Source organism: Dama dama, chromosome 29 (assembly GCF_033118175.1).
Source record: "Dama dama isolate Ldn47 chromosome 29, ASM3311817v1, whole genome shotgun sequence".
In the NCBI taxonomy this organism is placed as follows: Eukaryota; Metazoa; Chordata; class Mammalia; order Artiodactyla; family Cervidae; genus Dama; species Dama dama.
The window spans coordinates 38,546,088-38,564,006 of NC_083709.1; the positions used below are offsets into that span (position 1 = coordinate 38,546,088).

Sequence of the window (17,919 nt, forward strand, 5' to 3'; positions counted from 1 at the left end):
TAGTTGCTGAATGCCTTTGATTCGTTGGTTGGCATCCGCATTGCAGTGGGCACACTGGAAAGTTTTTGACAATCCCTGAATGAAAGCTGCTTGCTTGTTTGCTGCAGCAAACCTTAGCTGATAGAAAACCCTTCCTTTTACTTTTGTTTTTTTAGGTTTCCTTTTTTTGCTTTTAAGATGATGACAGATGAAAGGAAAAAACAGCTCTAAAGTGCCCTCCATTTTCCCCAAGATATTAAAGATGTCCAGTGATTCTTGGGCAGGTGGTACCTATTCCCCATATTGTCTTTGTTATTGCCTTCCTGAAAGCAAAGCAAAGCAAAAAAAAAAAAAAAACAAAAACAAAAAAACAAAACAAAAATCAGGCAGGCCTTGCGCAGTACACCTTCTCGGGACAGAAGTGTACTGTAGGATGCCCGGTGTGCTCTGGGAAGGCTGTGGAGGGCTAGCTGGCTGCAGCGACACTTGCCAGAATGACTGTGGCTTTCAGTCGCATCACTGCTTATTTCTTAGGCAATTTCTAGTTCCTTCAGTTTCTACCCTTCCAAATTTTATAGTAAGCCATTGAGAGGACATTTTTTTTTTCTAGTTAGTAATGTGTAACAGTGTAAATGCTAAAAAAAAAAAAAATGAGAGAACCTTCATGAGGAAACAAGACATCAGGAAGACCAACAAAAAGGCGAAATAATTTTGGTTGATGTTTCCTAGATAGTTTGCGTGAACATTGGTTTCCAGTTAACCATCGTTATCTCATTAATTAATAAGAAGGATTAGCAGGCTGCACTAAGTCTGGCCTATGGAAGCCTTGAGTGGCCACGCTGTGTCTTGTCTGAAGGGGAAAAAGGCAGGGTGGGGTGGGCTAGGTAGGCTGGGCTTTCTCTGAGGGAAGAGCTTTGAAGAAAGAGAGAGGTCATAACACACTAAGAAGTTTCGAGATCTCAAGAGAGAGTAACTGTTGTCATGAATTTACCAGATTCGCGTTTCAACTCAGCCTGACTGATTTTTGAACTGTACTTTGCACTCCTGTTAAACATGTTTTGGAGTGCTAAGAGAGAGGCCCGGAACCTCATGGCTCTCATGAGAGAAGAGTTTCCGTTTTAGCCTGGTGGAATCCTTAAAATTGTGGATGGCAACTTCTGTTGTTTTATTGGTAAATGATATGATAATCAAAGTACATTTTGAAGTTGTGAAAAAAATGTGACTTGTTTACAGGGGGAGTTGAAATCATTATTATTGTGTTTGAAATAGAATCCTTCCGGGTTGTCACATATTATTAGAGAGGCAGCTAATGCTAACAATTGTCTTCCTCCCTCAGGTACTGACTTTTAGAATTCTTTTGGGTAACAATTACTATTTTTTTTAATGAAAAGCTTAAGTAGGTAATTGTTTGCAAGTTGACAGCATATTTTACCATTTTAATAAATTTCGCTTCATTTGCAGATATTTCCCATTACAGGGAAAATGAAGCTTTCATAATTTGTTAACATGAGGCTGCTCTCCAGGATGATTTGGTGTGCTTACATTGTGAAATGCTCAGAAAGCATGACGTTTGTATGCATGTTTGATTTAGGGGAACCCTGTTAAGTTTTCCCATCTAGCATCCTGTCCTTGACTGAACTCATGAACTCTGTGCACATTTGTTTGCATTCTGGCTCTCGCATAATTCGCCAGATAAAGAAGGGCTCTTACTGGCATGTCTTGCTCCTAGGCTTAATGAGACCTTTGTGGGAACACATATTGTAAGATAAGATACTTAGCAATTTTCTCGCTGATAAGGAGAAAACACAATCCGAGGGGCCAGAAGTCCGCCCTCTCAGCCATGATGTTCCCGCCCTAAGATAGTTTTGCTGGACAGTTCAAGAGTTAAACTCTGAGGCCCCAGTTGCCAGCTGGGAAAGCTTGGCATCTGTGTTCTGATGTGGCAAGCTAAGCTCTTGCATTGCTCTTCATATGATCTCACTTTTCAAAGGGAAAGGGGAGAGAGAGAGAAATAGAGAAAGAAATAGAAGGAGGGAGGGAGAGAGAGGTATGATATATGTTGTTATCGGTTATGATTTTCAAGTAGTTAAAAAGTACATAACCATCCAGTTTCTGGAGGTAGCAAAGGTCAATAAAATACCCTGCTGACAGCATTAGGTGTCTCTCCCCACCTTATTTCTTCTCACCATATACACAGCACTGCATATGTTGTAATAAAAAAAAATATTCAACTGGATTATGTGTTTAGATTTTTAGATTTAGTGCACTCTGCTTCTTGGGTGGGAAAATAACTCCATATGCAAAGGAACCAAAATGATGTTCATTTTTCAGGAATAGTTATTTGGGGAAGCAGTGCAATGACAGGTGATGATGGTTAGGGCTCCCAGAGGGTGCTCCCTAGCAGGTAAAGAGTGTGTGCCTGTGGGTCCAGCTGGGCAGGAGCCACTGAAGGAGACTTGTCGCCATGGCTTCAGGCTTTAGTTCTTTAAAGTTTCTGTTTCGTAAGTGGTGCCTGAGAGGTCTGTCCACCCATAGCTGTACTATAGATTTCATAGGATTTTTTATTTACTTTCTTGTTTTTCCCTAAATTTGGAATTTACGAGGAAACTGCCAAAAGGAAATTAAAGTTTTAACCCACCATTAACTTTTTCCTCTTAAGTTTGGCACTATAATTTGGAACAACAGTCCAAGATATCTAACGAGTAATGTCTGTCTCCTCATAAACTTTCATTCTACTTGATGGAACTGAAAAACTAGACCAGTGGGCTTAAGAAACTGTTTTATGACACTCTTACTCTTGCCATTCCTGCCGACCAGTTGGAATTTCAGCCCCTGACGAGGGAGGGACCCAACGAGAAGCTGAGCTAGAATTATCTGGAGCTGTTAAAAGTTGAGATAAGTTTTCTGTCATCTCAGTGGCTTACGTGGTAACTGATTTTATAATCTAAGGGTTCATTACTGCTTTGTTGGAAGGTTAACTAAGGTTTTTAGAGAGTGGAAATAGCTTATAAGATGCTCATTAAAATAGGGAATTACTACATATCTGAAAAAGATGGGCAAAGGTGAGGGTGATCCCTGGGTCTGAAACTGACTTTGGGTGGAAGTGTCTCTTCAGTTGATGAAAGAGTGGATTTTTTAGTTTGAAGTTAAGGAAAGTTTGACTTGTGACACTTGAGGAGTCTGTTAGTGCTGTGACAGAGAAAATGATCAGTTGATGTTGTGTTCAAAGCAGAGTTTTCCAACCTTTCTTCCTTCCATCCTTGTGTCAGAGGAATAATTTTAGAAATCCCAGAGAGCTAGTGGTTATGCGATGGGAAGCGGGCGTTGTTTCGGTAGCACTCCTCTACGCCAAGCAGAGCCAGAGGGGAGCTTCTTCTTCAGGCTCACTTTTCTCTGGCAATGTGTGTCATCTCGTTTTAAAATACATTCTTGGGTCCTTGAACTCTAATGATGTGATGTGGTTAATTTCACTGAATTCTGTTGTTGGGATTTAGCATAGAGAATAAATCACCGCACTGTAGAGAACTTGCGAACGTTAAGTGCGTGTCTTGGAGGAAGGAGTCTGTCTGTGGGATTAGTTTCTGTTAGACTGGATGTTACAGGATGTGAGGCTAATGGGACTTGAATGCTTGGGCATTTTGGTTGTTATATTATTCAGAAAATTGGAAAAAATGTCCACCAATTAACCAATGAGGTGAAAAGACCTTGAGGCTGAATTGAAGGCCACACATACAAGAAAAAAAAAAAATCTTCAAAAATTTATATCAAGCAATGTTCTAAGAGTAGAATGCAAATTTTTCTTGCACATAAATATATTGTAAATAATAAAACAGTTAGATCCACATATTCTCACTGTTTATGATATTTAAACAGGACAGCATTGATGAATCACAGATGAATTAAAGAACTCTGAATAAAGACTATATAATTGAAAATATGGGGTGATGGATGAAGTAATTTTACTAGCTGAGAGTTGCCTGGAGGTTGTTTATTTTCAGAATCCCATTTTAAGGCAGTTCAGAGCATGTAGTAAGTTATGGATGAAGAACAAATCAGTTGAAAATGGGATTTGTTTAAACAAGCACAAAAAAGGAAAATAAGAATTGCCTTTGAGAAAAAATTCCTTAAATATATTGCAATTTTAAAAATTCATGTTAGCTTCAACACCATGTCTCAAAGTAGAAAATTCAGTAAATAGTATTGAGTTGAATTGTATAATACTTGTGTCTCCAACAAAACTGCACAAAAGCATTTAGTAAGCATCAGTTCATATTGTGACAATACTATACTGATGCAGCATGAAGCTGAAGACTTTTTTTTTTAAGGCTTCAGTTTTTCAAAACTCATATTGTAAAAAAGTACACGGAGAAAGTTACTGTTGTTAACAGGGAATGGTGGAGCTTAGGACAAAAATCTGATCATGAGCACAGATGTTAGGATGGTTATTTGAAATAGGGTGTATTCTGTAATTCATGTGAGTAGGGGATTACATTTATGTCCATGTTAATAACACGAGTATGTCAATATGAAGTCTATACCCCTCTATTAGTGAATTCTAAAGTGTGAAAAATGTTCCTGCTTAGGACAACTTGTATTTTATTATTCTGACATCTGCAGTTTCTGGATGGATTACCTTAAATTTGCTATGCTATGTTAAAAGCCTTGTTTTATGAGGTCGGTCTCAGCTTCTGGCCTTGGTGTCAGGAACCCTGCTACGTGATGCAACTTGCCTTGTTAGGTTTAATTGACCAAAGCTGATGTGTTAAAACAATTCATTTGTGCTGTAACTTATGCCCTGGCTAAGTTGCTACCTGAATCCTTTGACCTTGACTTGTCTGGGTCATGAAATGGCTGCAAGCTGTTTGACCTTTCTATTGTGCGGTAATGTCACTGTTTCCTCTTATTCTTTTATGGTAATAGCTGACAAAAAGCCCCAGCCCTGACTTTACACCCCAGTGGATTCCAGGCGTCCCTCCGCAGGCCACGTCTTCTCTTTGACATGGTCTAGCCGTAGAAGTGACTTTCTTTTGTTTGCTGACAGTGATGGGAACAAATTTGCAGCCCTCATTGCTCCAGGAAATGGGGCATAGTCTTTGGGCATTTAGAGAAATTTGAATTCCTTCTGCTTAGATGTTCAGTTTTCGTGTTTTATGGTTATTCACATCACCATTTCCCTTCCCCCTCTCTTTCGAGGTTGGCTTTTCAGCTTTTTATATTTATGGTTTCCTTAATAATTACTTTTCAACATATTCAGCTGTTACAATAAAAATACTTTATTGTCACTATATAGGGTAAAACTGGTAAACTTAGTCGTGCTTTGGGTTAGTGTAGGCCCTAAAATGACTGACTTTGAAACTTACTCTTAAACTTGTCTGGCATTGGAAAAAGCTGTATGCTAAACATGTAGGATTAGAACAAATTTTTAAGAAGTGAGAGTCATGTTGTAACTTTATATATTCCATCTTATAGTTTTAGGAGAAACCTATTGTTGTGACTTAGATGGCTATATTTCAAAACAGTAGTGAACCATTAGTAAATTTGAAGTTTTTCTTTCTTTGGGGACATTTGCCAGCATGTGAAATTCAATGTTTATTTTAACGAATATTAAAATTGTTTTTTCCCTTCTTTATGAAACCCTCCTATGCATAAATAGAGAATTATACCTCTGTTCCGAAGCAGTGAAATAATCTTATTTTTAAAATATTGGAAATGCCTTCTAAAATGTTAAAACACAGATATTTTTATCCTACCAATTTTTTCTTTGCCAAATATGACATTGTAGTTCATGATTTTTTTCCCTATATTTGCCAGATTAAATATTTAAAATCCAAGCTGTTACATTTTATTTTTAAATTATTAGAGGAAAAGAGGAAGTTTAAGTTAGAATGTGCATTTCCTTCCTTGTGTGTCCCATACTGTTTATCCATGTGTGTGGATACACTGACAGATGAGAGACAATGTGGCCCAGGCACTAGAACCTTGGAAAAAGGCATGTGGTTTTTCTATTCCTATTTTTAAAATGTCTGAAATGGCAGGTGAGAAGGTTTTTCTTTTTCTTTTTCTTGATTCTTGCTGTTTTAAATTATTTCTTTCCCCAGGAATGTTCACAGGATCAAGGAATTTAAATGCTTTTCAGCATTGTGTTGATAATCCAGCATCCTGGGACCCAAGGAAGGAGGGTGAATGAAACAATCTGGTTTTAGTCAATAGCCTCAGTTTCTCTCTCCTGTCGCATAAAATCTAATCTAGACTTGGAAGCACCTCTCAGGCCTTTCTGCTCATTCACTGGTGTTCTCAGCGGTAGAGCCAACATAGAATCGAGCTGGGATGTGGTTAGTGGGCTAATCGGTCATACGCAGTGGGACTGTGGTACAAGAACAGCGGACCAGCCCCCAAGGGTTTAAAAAAATGGCTGCGATTTCTTCCAGAAATCTGCCTCAGTTCCTCCACTGAAATGATTTATAACAGATCTCAGCTGCTGAGCTAAAGAGCGGAAGTTCCTGGATCTTGGGTAATTGATGTGTGTGTGTGTGTGTGTGTCTCGCAGAGTTGAAGTGAATGCAGAGAAAAAAAAAGTGTGGCTCAGATCTTGCAGGAATTACTTAAGAAGGATGGTTCATTCATAGGTTGAAGGGTAAATAACATACTATTTAAAATATTCTGTTAGCTTTAGATTTTGGATTCCTTCACAGTTGAGCATGTCTCCCTTCTTCCTGGCTTTTAGTTTTCATAGAGCGCAGGAAAATAAGTGCATTAATCAGATGTTTCATTCTGGTTTTCGTTCTACTCTTCATCAGCTTTTGTGACCTTGGCTAAGTCACTCAAGCTCCATGTGCCTTGGTTTTCTGTTTTGTAAAATGTGGTTAGGATGCCTACTTCACAGAACTGTTTTAGGATTACATGAAGTAATTCACATAAGTAAAAGCTATATTGTTAGTAAGAGTGATGATTGCTCTATATAAAGCAACATGGCATAATGTAGACATCTAGAGAAAATACCCAGTAGTGAAGAGAATGAGTGATTAGGTGTTGCTGCAAGGGTTTGTCAATTTGTTTGGGTGTATCTCAGGTGATAAGACATTCCAAGGAGAAAATGAAAGTCCTGAGTGCAGTAGTGTGTGTAGATATTTGTTAGTAGGTGCATGAAGTTAGCTAGTTATCTGTGGTTTTTAGATTAGTTTAAATTAGAATTAGTGTATAGTTTCAGCAATCTTTTATGTCAGACTTACCAGATAGTTAATTTCTTGATCAATCTAGGAGTCTTTGAAAGGAAGGAGTAATTTTATTAGTGGCTCTTTGAGTAATTAACTTTGTGTCAAATGAAGGGTATCCTAGGAAGTTCTTGTATTGATAATTCATTGCTCTCCAGTGAAAACATAAGACTTTTATGTATGTATATATATATATATATATATATATATATATAAATATATATATATATAAAATGAAATGGGCACCACCTGGGAGAACTCCACTTACGTTTTACATTTGGTGGGACAGAAGTGGTGATGATATGGATTGGATTGTTCTTGAGGAAGAAGCTGCTGGTTTTTAGATTCTTAGGTCTGAGACTGTCTTATTTAGAAATGATATCTTGTTGGGTCAAAATTCACAATGCTTCATTAGTTACGTGAATTGTTTTGACTTTATTGCCACTGAAAATCTTCCTCCTTAAGTCAGTCTTTCTCACTTGTCCTTTTTAGGGTGTTAAGAACATTAATTAAATAATCTTAAGGGGAAAAAAGTTAATATTTCTTACTTAAAATGATGTCACTTTTTCTAAGAACATCTGAAAACCACATGGGAAGTGATTGAAACATTCTCTTCTCAGATTTGGGATTAGCCTTTGAGTGTTGTGGTTCTGGTTGGTTGGATCTGGGTGGTCCTGAAATCTCTGTGATGGGCTAGATTTTTCTTGGGGAACCAGTCATGGTGCTTATTGTCCATGGACTGTAGATTGCTTCCCTCAGCAGGTTTGAAAAGTGGACAGTTTGCCCTTACCCATAGCCTCTACCAGGGAGATACCTTAAATCACATATCACACTGATGCAGTGCAAAAAAAGATTCATATTCTTCTGTGAAGCATTTTATAATAATACTTAGGAGTTCTGACCAGGAGTTAATAGGAGAAGTTCCCTCACTGTTTGTTCATCTGTTAAACAGTAACTGGGGTATGCAGAAAGTAGAATCAGAACATTGATTATCAGCTGGCTTAGATTCTGGTACATCATTTTTAATAATCTGTGTCCTGCTTTTTGTTTTTGAGAACTTACCTGGTATTCAGTTGCTCTTCTGTTCAAAATCAAGAAGCATGTATTTCGGTGCATGACAAATGTGCAACCCAAAGTTTCTGACATATGTAAACTGGACTGCTATTGATGGCAGAGGGATTTGGTATTTTGTCTTTCTACTTTGAAAAGCTTTGTTTGCACTTAGGATTTAAAGTTGATATGGACCTGAAATGGGAATGCATACATGATTCTTAAATACTGGTTGCTTTTTTTTTAGCCTCCTGGAGATGCTAACATGTTTCTTTAAATTTCCTGATGGTAAAGCATTAGTATTTTTGGTTAGACGTATAGTTATCATGTAACAGTGTCTGTTCTATTTACAGTGTCCAAGTATAGAAAAAGCTGCTTATAGTAATATGAGGATCACTGGTCTTACAATAATTAAATAGACTTGTTAGACTACATTAATCCCTTTTAGAACATTTGGAATGACTTCTTAGTACTAACAACACAGTATTAGGGCCTACAATTAATCTGCTTTTTGTATCCAACATTTGTATAATATAAAACATGTGTATAGAGAAGTATATTTTGGTTTTAAAAGGAGTTCATAGGAGGGCAAAATGAAATTATATTGAACTGTGAAGGAAGATGAATATGATTCTAAGTACTGATAAAATATGGAATTCATTTCAAATTAGCATAGATTAATTTTTTGTTTTTTTGGTGAAGACCTTTTTTGGCCTCAGAATCACTTTTCCCCTGAGTTCCAAGCTTTGTACATGACACACCAGATATGTACAACATGAAACGGAAGCGTTTGTTCAACCTAATATCTAGGAGATATGTTAACTCTTTGTGAGTTGGTTTTCTTGCTTGGCCTCTGCATTGATACAGCTATTTATTAACTCTGGAGAAAATGAAGCAGACTCGATTTTAAAGTCTGGTCCAATCTTATTTTGCGTTTCGTAGAAATGGTTTAAGTCAAGGACAGACTCTGCACTCAGTCTTCAAACAGCATTATTATGGATTGGTTAAAGGACTTATGAATTAGGATTGTATTTACATCTACTGCTGTGGGGGTCTCAGGAGGTATAATTTCCTCCTCGATGTGGGGTCTCTTTTTGTTATGGAGTCTTTCACACCCAGGGATGTGAATTCAGCTTTGGGTGTTGCGGTTACTGGGAAAAGATGTCGTGAAGGATACAGTATTAGTTCAATTCTGGGGCAGATTGCAGGCAGTGTGTACAGAGTACCATGGAAGTGCTGGAATTATTGAGTGGTTTGTAGCCATTTCAGACCATGTGCCTGGGACCAGCTAACACATTGTCAGGGAAAAACATGATGTAGCAACAATATTAGATCATGCAAATGAGACTACTGAATAGTAATAGTTATGGGCAATATTTTGGAAAACACTGATTAGTGACAGTTTTATTACAGCAAATGTATGTATCAAGTCCCCAGATTTCATTGTAATGCACTGAAAACAGATGTCAAAGTGTCCCAAACAGAATTTCATGGTTAATCTACATATTGCATGGAAAGTAGAAACAAACCATTTAGAATTCTGTTATTTAATCCTTTTAGAAGGAATGAAAATATACAATTTAGATTTACCCCATTCTTTCTTTCAATTTCAGATTTTTTTTCCTAGGGGCTGATAATAAATTATTTTTTTTCTTTGCTATTTTCTTAAGATGCATATGGGAGAAGACATATCTGCATATGGACTTGGTTTTACTTAATGTACTATGAACTGTAGGTTTCTGAACATACGGTCTTTGCATTTAAAAAAAAAAAATTAGGCTCTAAATTATTTAGTGACCTGGTAATGAAATTACCTTCTTCTGTTCCTTTGTGTACTGATGTAGAGTTTCACTCTGTGCTACTTAGTGATTGAAGCAGACACTGAAGCAAAAGAGAAGAAAATGGGTAGCCCTCCTTCCTGCAAGTACCTGGGGGACCTGGTACCTGTCCTTGACTTGGTTTCTCTGTCCATCAAGGGAGAGAGTTGGCCAGAAGGTTTCCACTGTCCCTCTTAGCACCGGCATCTGAGGAATTTGACTTCTGGTTACCCTGGCAGGGGACGATCCCCTTCACATTAAGCAATATTTAATGAAGTTTAGCACACTCTTGTTAAATCTAGGATTTTAATACACTTTATTTATTAAAGAGAAATAGAAAATGTATAACTTGACTCTTGAGTAACACTTTCATGTTGCTCAATTCAAAGTCCAATAGTCAAATCATTTGGTTCAATCTAGATAAAAAGCTTGCTTTTTTAAGAAAGAGGTCTTTAAAAAAAAAAAAAAAGAAAGAAAGAGGTCTTTAACCCATAGATTTTTAGAGCTGGAAGGATCCCTAGAGACCATCTCACTTTACAGCTGCGGGTACTGAGTCTGAGAGAGACTCAAAGCCACTTTGGTTGTTTGTGTTAGTTTTACTGTTATAAGAGCATAAATAAGCATAAATAAAGAAAAGTGGTATTTTGTGAACCTAGCAATTTTTTTTTTTTAGGTACAAAGAGAAAATTTGTGATTGAAAGACATGTGTTATCATTTGTAATTTATTGAAATCAATTGATTCAAGAGTTTGGCTCTTTTCTTTTATAACTTTCCATAGGATATATTCTATTGAAGTCGCTCTGTCGCTGGGGTTTTCATGAGAATTACTGTATTTATCTTTTCAGTGGGTGAAGAAAAGCTGTTTAAGTTATGGTCAACCAATATGGATTTGATTGTAGTTAGAAGACAGAAAGGATCCATTAAAAATGTACTTCCAGATTTCCAGTAACCATTAAAGGTCATGTTTGAGCCTGGTTGTAAGAAAAACTTTTTTTGGAAGTCAGGTAGTGGAAGAAAACTTGGGAGCTGGTTATGAGGAACTGGTTTAAGTTCTGCTTCCTGGATGTCTACAATTTTCAGATTAGCTTGATAATTACTACGTCTCCATTTTCCTTTGGTGGTATATGTCTCTCATCTTAGTTTAAAAAAAACTGCTTTTCATCAGTTTAAAGCAAACATCCATATGCCTTCTTTTATTTAGGAGATGTTTCTAAGAATGTTTTCTTAGTTTAATTTTAGAAACAAAAATAAATTCACAAGGGGAATTCAATTTTAAAAGGAAACTTTCAGTGAATCCTTTTGCTAAGGTGAGAATTCTTTTATGACATGAAAGATTTATCTGTCAATTGTGTTATATGAGTGTCCTGTAATATGCTTATGTATATCAAGTCACCTGTGAATACAGCAGAGATAATAAGTTTTAGAGAAGAGATATTAGCAGTGTTAGAAAAAGTTCCATATCAGCTACTTTTAGTAGCTAACTTTTAGTTTGAGAGTTTATGAGGAAAGCTTGAAAGCATGTCTTAAAGGCACGATTGTAGACAGAAAAATAGATGAATAAAAGTTGGATGTTATGTAAGTGCATTACATCAAAATCATTGGAAATGGCATGGGAGCACATTGTAAAACTAATAATAAGTATGTGTGGAATGAATGAAAATAAATTACTTAAACTGTATATAAATATTAGGTGCAAATCAGAGAACTGTTGCAGTGGTAATTCAAAGGAAGTTGCTGAAACTGGAGAGATCTGATTTTTCCTGAGACTTGTTTTCTATTTCCACTGGTGATTGGTGACTATATAAGAAGTATTATCTACACCTTATATGTGCTTTCAGTTTCAGGAATGATTAGAATAAAACCATATGAAGTGTAGTGTCTATATTAGAACATATTCTAGAATCAAGCTGTAGCTTTAAATATTTGTTTTGCTATTATTCACTATGTGGTTGGGCTAATTAGTTATATTTCCTGAGATTCAGTTTTTTGCGCTCTGCAGTGGTGGCAGGGGTGAAATGAGAAAATGCTTGTGAGATGGTTAACACCGTGCCTATCACATTGCAGGCTCTCAGTAAGATGTTTGCAGTTATTGCTATGACTTGTAGTCAGCAACCAGTACGGTGCCTGCTCATAGTATGTACTAAGTACTTATTTGGTCGGTAAGAGAATGCTTACCACCTATGCTAAGGAATCTGAAAGACTTGATCTCTCTTTTGTGGGACAGGGGATTAAATTAGGGATAGTATTCTACCAAAAGAAGGAAGAAACATATCAAGAAAGCAAAAATGAAACTATTTTAGTTGCTATGTAATGTCTCAAAATTGATCTATAAAGAAATGAATGATACAGAACCACATATGAATCACCATGCTCATTTGAGTATCTGTAGGTGACTGAAAGAAAACAGCCCTTCCCAGGAGCAATTGCTGCTTAGAATCCAGTATACTTTACACTACCCGTTTCTCATAAGGCTTTCATTTGGGGTATAAGAAAGGTTTAGACAGAAACATAATCAGAAAGGAAAAAACAATATATCTGTAACTGTTGCCTAGCAGAGAATACCTGAGGCATTGGGATTTTGTGCAGGAAACCAAGACTTTAAAAACCCCAGTCTTTTCATGGGCTTGAATGGTGAATATACTTTTTCTCCTTTTTTTCTCTGATAGCACTGAATTATAGTCCCACAAAAAGTTTAGATGAGAGATTTTTAGTCTTTTAGGTAAGATTATTTTCTGAAGAATAATTTTGACTGTTTTGTCTTATTCATTAAAAATACATTACATAATTTAAAAAATCATTTCCCTAACGATATAATTTAAGTGCCTAAAATTTTTTGGTGTTGGCAACTTTTCCTCAATAGTCACTGGGTCTTTATCCAATTACTATTCATTTGATCAGTCATTATTAGGTTTTCCCGAGGAGAGTGCCTGTGTGTATGCGTGCTATGTGCTCGGCTTCGTCACTCAGGTGTTTCTGACTCTGTGACCCCATGGAGTGCAGCCCACTGGGCTCTCTGTCCATGGGGATGCTCCAGGCAGGACTACTGGAGTGGGTGGCCATGCCCTCCTCCAGGGGATCTTCCCAACCCAGGGATCAAACCCAGGTCTCCTGCATTGCAGGCAGATTCTTTACCGACTGAGCCACCAGGGAAGCCCATGTATGTATATTGGCATATATATGGAACATTAATTCTTTTTATTTGGTATGTGATTTATATGATTCTCTATATATCATATAGTCAAAGAAATGGGCATGTATGGATTTATTAAAATGTATCTTTCAAAGAAAATATAAAACACCTGGTATACAGGTGAAAAGTGGTTGAGAAATGCATTTATTGAGTGGGAACTCTGTACTAAGCATTTCAACATTTTAAGGAGTTAGGAAGGAATGGTGAAAATATGGGTGACCTTTCCCAAATAATTTATAAGTAGAAAAGAGAAGATAATGGTCACTTGCAATGAGAAAGAAAAAGACGGTGGAATAAGTATACAGTCTACTAAGGTCTCCCCAGCTGCTATACGTGGTTGGATTTACTGAGCTCTCTGGGCGGACACCCTGAGGGACTGCCCTGGAAAGGTCACAAAGAGGAGGTGAATCTCAAGCAGAGTTTTCTCAGGGGTCATATCACAAAAACAAAACAAAAAGAGACAGATAACCAAGAATCTACCTCTTATGTAAATGATTTCTATTTGGCAATGATAAATATTATATGAGAATTATATATTTTATTATTTTGGTAACAGATTTGGTGTTTTTAATAATCTGTTTATAAAGGAAAAATCTAGTAGTAAGCTGTAACTCAGATGCCAAAATACTCAATATTAAATGGCTTGAATTGATTAATCTCTTTTTTAGGGTAGGTAATAATATGCTAGTAATTCTAAACAATATTATTCTTATATGCAGCCTAGCTCTTAGAAGTTAGTGTAATCCTGTATATATGGTTTAAAAATGTTTTAATATCTTTTAAATTTAGTTTAGTATTTTGTATTGTTTATAATTATAATTCTGAATGGAAAATGTGAATACATATTTGTTAAGTGTCATATATCTAATAATTTGTTTTAAACATTTTAAAATTGAGATGAAAATTCTATAGGCGGTTAAAAAATCTGGAAACTGGAGAACATGCTGCACAAATATTTAAAATATACTCTAAAGATAGCTGAATTTAGTTTCATGTCCAGTTTATATCACTATTATTATTTTAAAAATCAAGTGAGGCTCTCTAATTCAGTAGGAAAAAAGAATTGTTTCAGTGTGATGAGATGTTTTATAGTCAGGCTGAATTTCTGATTTGAAGCAAATTTATACTTTCTTTTTTCAGTAAGAGCAATGGACCTGTACAGTGACACACCCAACAATAAAATAACCCCCAGCTTTACATATTGAATTTTTCTAGTATATTTTGCTTTATGTAAACGATACCTATTCTAGAATATAATGTTTCCATATAGAAAATCAGAGAAAAAATATAAATGAAAACCTTGGTAATCCTTTGGCCTTAGCTATAACACAGGTAACTTCTTTAGATTAGCTTTCAAGCCTTAAAGGTTAGCAGGCTTAACACCCGAAGAATGAATTGAATCCAGTGTGTGAAATCTCTGTTCCTCTATACTTCCTCAGACAAATAAGATGAGAATATAAGTTCTTAAAGGGCAGTGATCACGTTTTCTCTTTTTTCATGGTTCTCTTCCCCATTAATCAGCATATACACACACACACACACACACACACACACACACACACAGACACACACACATATATTTACACTGTGTTGATTTTAAAGCTGAATGTTGATTATGATATGGAGATACAGTGAAATTAGGAAATGTCTCAATTTTCCATTTTACGATGGCATTCTAAAGCCATTCTATCTACAAGCAAGTTGCTTAGTCATTCAGCAAATATTCACTGAGTACCGGCTTGTGTATCAGGCGCTGAGCGCTGGGATTTCAACATAGAGAAAACGGACATTGTGCTAACTTTTTAGTAGGGAACGACAATTTAAGAGGAATTATCCAGTATTTATAATTATTTTTCCTTAACTGAGAAATGTTACTATTAGCTTCTTGATAAACACTTCGTGGAAAGAATAATGTTAATGAGTATCGTCTGAAGGAAATGACTTAGGAAAACTTGTGACAATTTCTGAGAAAAAAGTGAGATGGTGAAAACAGATGATTTCAAGGAACAATTTTTCATCCATATGACAAATAAGTTTTGACGGGTACACATGGTAATTTCCAGGTGGCTCAGTGGGTAAAAGAATCCTCCTGCAATGCAGGGGACTCAGGTTTGATCCCTGGGTTGGGAAGATCTCCTGGAGGAGGGCTTGGCAACCCACTCCAGTATTCCTGGGAAATCCCATGGACAGAGGAGCCTGGCAGGTTATAATCCATAGGGTTGCAAAGAGTTGGACACAACATTAGTGACTAAGCACACACATGCATGGAATATGAGCATGTTCTCAGACACCTAGTAGTGTGTAGATTTTCTTGCAGGAAATTGGAAACATGTCAGGATGCCTTTCTGAACTCTGGCCTTGCTCCTCACTGGAGCCGTCGCACTGGACTCTGAGTGGCATTAGCACCATACCATTCAGAGGTGAGAAAATCAGGAACCGTAGTGAAGCTTGGGGGAAGAGTGAGTACATGCTGGGCTCTGAGCTGATGATGGCAATTCATAGAAGAAACAGAATGGATGTGTGGCATTGGAGGTACACTCAGTAGACTTCTTTGGATGTCAGCACATCTGTTGTAGATTTTGAAGCTAGTGTGTCCGTCTGATGGATGACTAGGGCAAGTGACTAGAAGCACAGGGGGTGGAAAGTTGCTGGAAGGAGCCATGAAAACAGTGTTATAGATTTAGAATCAGGAATACTGAGTCTGAAACTCTGTTTTGATCATTTTTAACTGTATGACTGTCAGCGAGTGTTTTAAAATTCCTGATGCTCCATTTCTTCTGTGTAAATGGGGATAATAATACTCTCAAAAGCTCTGAGTAGGGCTACATGAATTAATGACTTGAAAAGGCCTTGCCTAGTGAGTAGGGGGTCTCATACGAAAGCACAGCAGGATAAGAGGAAACAGCAAATGAGAATGACTGCATACTTCAGGCAGAGAAGGCAATGGCACCCCACTCCAGCACTCTTGCCTGGAAAATCCCATGGACAGAGGAGCCTGGTAGGCTGCAGTCCATGGGGTCGCTAAGGGTCAGACATGACTGAGTGACTTCACTTTCACTTTTCACTTTCATGCATTGAAGAAGGAAATGGCAACCCACTCCAGTGTTCTTGCCTGGAGAATCCCAGGGGATGGGGGAGCCTGGTGGGCTGCCGTCTATGGGGTCACACAGAGTCGGACACGACTGAAGTGACTTAGCAGCAGCAGCATAGTTTAGGAGAAAAGATTAGGATTTTCTTGGCTGTGGCAATGTTCCACTATGGTTTTTGGTGTATAGTTGTTCAGCTAACATTTTGTGAGCACTTACTATGTTATCAGGCATCTTTTGGAGAGTTTTATCTGTGTGACTTGTTGATTCCTCCTTAACCATGTGAGGTCGATACTTTACTGTCCTTTTACAAATGAGAACTCCGTGGCCTAGTTTGGTGACTGAGCCCAAATTTGAACCCGTGTAGTTTGTCTCTAGGGCTTCCCTGGTGGCTCAGATGATAAGGAATCCGCCTGCAATGTGGGATACCTGGGTTTGATCCCTGGGTTGGGAAGATCCCCTGGAGAAGGGAAATGCTACCACTCCAGTATTCTAGCCTAGGGAATTCCATGGAGTTCTTTCTCAATCCTACTTCGAGATGATGAGCTTACTCCAGCCACAGTAGGGCAGAAGGAACAAAAGAGAATGTTACAGACTGAGGGGTAATCTAAGTTAAAAAGATAAGCTTAGTTTGACTTAGTCACATTTTTAAAAGGATTGACTTCATCATTTGTTTTACCTTTGACTTGTAGGTTGTTTCTTTCAATTTTGAGTAATTCTGATATGGAAAGTAAAAGTTGTAGTGATTGCCAGCTAGTCTTTTTTCCTAAACTATGCAGTCATTCTCATTTTGTTGTTTCCTCTTGTTCTACTGTGCTTTTGTATGAGACCCTGAAATTGGATGTGTTTATTGTGTAGACCACAACGGATCCATAGGGAAGATAAAACATCCTTAAAGAGAGGATTAAGCAAGTCAAGAGCCATACATGGTAATCCAGCTCTTCAAGAATAGGCATCATGGCCTTTATGATTGGTTTATGATAAGAAAAAACCTTCCCTGTTTCACTCACACCATGCTAAATTAATGGTTTTCCTGGCAAGTCTCAGAACAGTTTTTCTTCTTCTGTTCTTCTTATTTGTTAAAAGAGCTGGGACATTTTTATCAGGTTTATTGACATCTGCTTACTTTTCAGTAAATGTGCTCTGGCATAGTTCTGCAATGAGAGCTTTTGGAAGGAAACACACACTTGAGCGAAGGACAGGTATTTTGGTTTCCATAATAATTTCTTTGTTCAGTTCTTCTACACAAACTATTTTTGAATTTTAAGTGCCTGCTTTGTGGATTATTTAGGTCAGAGGTCATGAGATTTATAAATCATCCTAGAGTTCACAAACAGTCCTTCATCCCCGAATCTTCTATGTTTCATTGACCTTTCGGTTTAGTAGATTGATTTCCTTTTTCGATAAGAGAGTGAGACTTAGAAGGATGATGTGATGAGAAGATATAGACATGGCTCTGCTTTCTTTTCAGTAGAGACAGGGATCCGTCTTATTATTGCTGCTTTATGATGGTAGTAATAATTGGTATTGATAGTAACAATAACAAAAATAATTGCAGGGTGTTGAGAATGTCCTGTGTGTCCCAT

The 17,919-nt window shown here is 37.2% G+C and overlaps 1 protein-coding gene across 9 annotated transcripts in view; it reads left to right on the forward strand.

Annotated features, from left to right (window-relative positions):
- NFIB (nuclear factor I B) overlaps window positions 1-17,919 on the forward strand; it is a 245,315-nt gene that overhangs the window by 10,598 nt on the left and 216,798 nt on the right. The window lies entirely within an intron of this gene.